The following is a 4605-nucleotide window of genomic DNA, read 5'->3' on the forward strand; positions in this document are numbered from 1 at the left end:
ACGTCACTGTATGGAGAGTGCTACGGGAGAACCAGTTGTCTCCGTACCATGTACAGCGTGTGCAGGCACTATCAGCAGCTGATTGGCCTCCACGGGTACACTTCTGCGAATGGTTCATCGAAAAATGTGTCAATCCTCATTTCAGTGCAAATGTTCTCTTTACGGATGAGGCTTCATTCTAACGTGATCAAATTGTAAATTTTCACAATCAACTTGTATGGGCTGACGAGAATCCGCACGCAATTGTGCAATCACGTCATCAACACAGATTTTCTGTGAACGTTTGGGCAGGCATTGTTGGTGATGTCTTGATTGGGCCCCATGTTCTTCCACCTACGCTCAATGGAGCACGTTATCATGATTTCACACGGGATACTCTACCTGTGCTGCTAGAACATGTGCCTTTACAAGTACGACAAAACATGTGGTTCATGCACGATGGAGCACCTGCACATTTCAGTCGAAGTGTTCGTAGGCTTCTCAACAACAGATTCGGTGACCGATGGATTGGTAGAGGCGGACCAATTCCATGGCCTCCACGCTCTCCTGACCTCAACCCTCTTGACTTTCACTTATGGGGGCATTTGAAAGCTCTTGTCTACGCAACCCCGGTACCAAATGTAGAGACTCTTCGTGCTCGTATTGTGGACGGCTGTGATACAATACGCCATTCTCCAGGGCTGCATCAGCGCATCAGGGATTCCATGCGACGGAGAGTGTATGCATGTATCCTCGCTAACGGAGGACATTTTGAACATTTCCTGTAACAAAGTGTTTGAAGTCACGCTCGTACATTCTGTTTCTGTGTGTTTCCATTCCATGATTAATGTCATTTGAAGAGAAGTAATAAAATGAGCTCTAACATGGAAAGTAAGTGTTTCCGGACACATATCCACATAACATATTTTCTTTCTTTGTGTGTGAGGAATGTTTCCCGAAAGTTTGGCCGTACCTTTTTGTAATGAGAATTTAAAGATCGATAGTGACATTGGTCTCAAGTGAATGGCGACAAAGAGTTCATCAAGTTATTTCGTCCCCATCTGCAGAGAAATGATACCTTACCTGAAGATCTTCCTGTCTCCTTGATCATGGCACCATTAAAGACCAACCTACAGCACGTCTTTCAGCCAGAAAATAGTGTAGAATAAGGGACAGGGGAACGCTGCAAACACGTAACAGAGGGGCAGAAAGTCAAAGTGCAAGATAGTCTTTATGAAATAGCACAACGCCGATCCACTATGCTGGATTTTGCGTACTGTTTAACTAACTAGTAGGGGAAAGAGGCTTGCAGAGGAGACTGCGTGTGTGCGTTATTTAGGCGACTGCGGTTGTTGCGAGCATGCGATATGACCGGAGTGTTATCGTCATAGCTCTAAACACAACGGACTCCAAAGTAGTGGAGGGCAGCACACGCTCCGCAAAGATGACGGCAAACTTCTGCACTAACTTTTACTAGAAATCTGAAGAACAGACAGCATTGACGAGAAACTGCGTTAGAGTGGTTCTGTAGAGCGTGTCTCCGTTAGATTTATTGCCCCAGTGGAGGGTCTGTAACAGTAAAAAAGTAGTTCCTGAAGCCAATTTTCCTGACAGGCTGAACTGACATCTGCTGCTTTCTAGATGGTGAGGCGGGCTCTTAGGTTGTCCACCTGAATTGATGTCACTTGTACACTCCTGCGAAGAAAAAGACTTCCTCCGCGACAGCGTGGCCAAAAAGACAATTTGAATGAAACGGCTCTTTCCTTCAACGATACACTTCATCTTGCGATTTTTCTGTGCAATAGGTTTCGTGTGTGTTAAAAACATTCTGATCTTACCATCCGATGGTCGTATAATTCAGCAACACATCGGCGAGTCCAGAATACCGAGTAACGTTGATTTTATAATGAAAATTTGCATATTAAGGTTTCCGACTTATTAAATATGCACTCAATCGAACCGTGACTGCAGTCATCGGATTTATAATTTCTCCTCCTGTATGTACATGTGATTTGGTTTTATATTAATTGAATAATTCGGTACCCTTCCTTTGAAAGGCTGGACGAAACGGTCACTAAAGTCTCTCCACGCATATGGGAAAGCCTCAGGTTTACACCTGTATTTTTCACCAGGGTGGAGGAGTTACCATACACCTTTGTCTCGAACATTCAGCATGACATTGGCCTTGGTTATTAATAAACTCAATCACTGCAGTTCCTTAACGATGTTACTACATTCCCACTCTTTGTAAGAAGGATGGTCTCTCATAACCTCAATTTCACAGCAGGCAGCACTCAGAAAGGACACAATGCAAACAATGACGTGTAAGCAAAAGCGACTATTAATGACTTGCGACTCTCGGTACAAGACTATTACGGAAAGGGCGCAACAGTGCGTGTGTGTGTGTGTGTGTGTGTGTGTGTGTGTGTGAATTCCTAAGGGACCTAACTGCATACGTCATCGGTCCTTAGACTTACACACTACTTAAACCAAGTTAAATTAACTTATGCTGAGAACAACACACACACAGCCATGGCCGAGGGAGGACTCGACCCTCCGACGAGAGTGGCGGTGCAGCCCGTGACAGGACGCCTCAAACTCGCGCGGCCACTCCGCGTGGCGGCGCAACAGTAGTCTTACACTTACTTGTCCAGAGGCAAGGAAGCCGCTACTGTAAAAGGGCATATATGCCTTCCCTTGCAATTACTATGGGTGAATCCAGTAACTCCAGACATGCTCGCAAAGATATGGGACGAGTTTGACTGTCCAGTAGAGTACATACTGAACGTTTGTGAAACGGAAAAGCAAACGTTGATCTCAAACGTAATTGTAACAAATAAATAAATAAATAAAAAATAAAATAAAATAACCATTCCACGGTTCTATACGTGAGGATGTAAAAGATATCATCCCGTAAACTCGGATGGTTCCCTTGAAAACAAAAAATTTGTAGCCCTACACGTCAGTGAAAATTTCCCAATCTACATCCATTTCGAAGATATAGTCCTGTGAAGTCTGATGAATCGTTTTGAAATACCTCGTTCTGTTATTAGTTTGCTTTCCAACTAATGATGTATTACGGTACACGAAGGACGTTCAGTAAGTAATACAACACACTTTTTCTGACAGCACGTTTGTTTTATGATTCCAATACACCTTGTTATTCCGTACTCATCTGTCTACACAACTTTTTTTTTCTCAATATAATCTCAGTTTAGTGCGACGGCCTTGAACCGCCTTACTAGGAGGACCTGTATGGACGCATGAGACTATTCCACTGATCGACGTCGGAGCCAACGGCTTGCTGCATCAACAACCTCCCATCATCCCTCTGCTGTACCCTTCATTGGGCCAAGCAGATGGAAGCTGCAAGGTACGAAATCCGCGATGTAGGATGGGTGAGGAAGAACAGTCCAAAGAAGTTTTTGAGTTCATCTCGGGTGCGCAGACTTGGGTGTGGCCTTGCGTGGAGAAGTTCGTTTGCATTTTCGTGGCGACGAGCACGCTGAAGTCGCTTCTTCAGTTCCCTGAGGGTAGTGCAGTACGCTTTAGCGTTAATCGTTGCACCATGAGGGAGGACAACAAACAGAATAATCCCTTCAGAGTCCCAGAAAACTATCACCATGACTTTACCAGCTGAGAGTGCGGCTTCCTTCGGTGGCGTGGTGTGGCGCACTCCATGGACTGCCGTTTTGTTTCTGGTTCGAAGTGATGAACTCATGTTTCATCGCCTATGACAACGTTCGACAAAAACAATTGTCACTATCAGTCTCGTCAAGCGTAACCTATTTCCCACAGATGGTCGCTCGTTGCTCTTCTGTTAGGCGGCGAGGAACCCAGTGGGCCCACCCAATATCTACGATGCTCTGGTTTTCCGCCAAAAGGAACTAAATGCCAGTTCTCTGCTTGGAACGCACCTCTGTTACAGACGCCATTTTGAAGGCCACGTATAGTGCCGCCACCTATTGGAACTTCACGAAACTCTAGAGGCTGAAGCGGGAATTTTCGACGATATCCTAGAACAAGTTCCGCATTTTTTCAACCATAACTAAAGCACTCCGTCGTCAGGCCACGAGTGGCCTACCGGGACCATCCGACCGCCCTGTCATCCTCAGTGGAGGATGAGGATACGAGGGGCGTGGTGTCAGCACACCGCTCTCCCGGTCGTTATGATCGTATTCTTGACCGAAGCCGCTACTATTCGGTCGAGTAGCTCCTCAATTAGCATCACGAGGCTGAGTGCACCCCGAAAAATGGCAACAGCGCATGGCGCCCCGGATGGTCACCCATCCAAGTGCCGACCACGCCCGACAGCGCTTAACTTCGGTGATCTCACGGGAACCAGTGTATCCACTGCGGTAAGGCCGTTGCCTTTTCAACCATAACTGGCCGATTAAAAAAAAAGTGTTGCATTACTTACTGAACGCCCCTTGTATATCATACACTTTGATGCTTGAAAAATAGTTTTACAAAAGGCTGATCATGTATAGATGACGTGTTTTCTTCAAAAGTACTGACTGAAAGGATAAGATAATTTAATATTGAGGCGTCTTACTTTCACTCATTACGAAAAATCTTACCGGCACATCATAGCGATAAAGCCACACTGAAAACAGAAAAATTACG

General features: G+C 45.5%; 1 pseudogene; it reads right to left on the reverse strand.

The window, feature by feature from the left end:
• Positions 1-4233: 4233 nt before the first annotated feature.
• LOC126459409 (5S ribosomal RNA) lies at positions 4234-4351 on the reverse strand (annotated as a pseudogene).
• Positions 4352-4605: the final 254 nt, after the last annotated feature.

This window comes from Schistocerca serialis, chromosome 2 (genome assembly GCF_023864345.2).
Source record: "Schistocerca serialis cubense isolate TAMUIC-IGC-003099 chromosome 2, iqSchSeri2.2, whole genome shotgun sequence".
NCBI lineage: Eukaryota > Metazoa > Arthropoda > Insecta > Orthoptera > Acrididae > Schistocerca > Schistocerca serialis.